Source organism: Dysidea avara, chromosome 10 (genome assembly GCF_963678975.1).
Source record: "Dysidea avara chromosome 10, odDysAvar1.4, whole genome shotgun sequence".
NCBI lineage: Eukaryota > Metazoa > Porifera > Demospongiae > Dictyoceratida > Dysideidae > Dysidea > Dysidea avara.
The window spans coordinates 13,804,355-13,804,635 of NC_089281.1; positions in this window are offsets into that span (position 1 = coordinate 13,804,355).

The following is a 281-nucleotide window of genomic DNA, read 5'->3' on the forward strand; positions in this document are numbered from 1 at the left end:
GTGTTTGCAGCATTCAGCAAAGTAGTGGCATCCACCACTGATTTCATGTTGCATTTAATATTTCTGACAGCAGTTCCAGATTAACTATAGGTACTTTGTTTGTGTAAACATGAGTATGGTGGGATACTGAATTCACAACATTTACCAAATATTCAAAGGACTTAATTCCTTGTCAGATATTTGTTGGAGGCCATGAGTTTTCTATGTGAAGGTTGCCATGTTTTTTCAGTAAACACAAAGCTACTTATTAGTGTAACCTCAACTTGGTGGTGCCTTGGCAG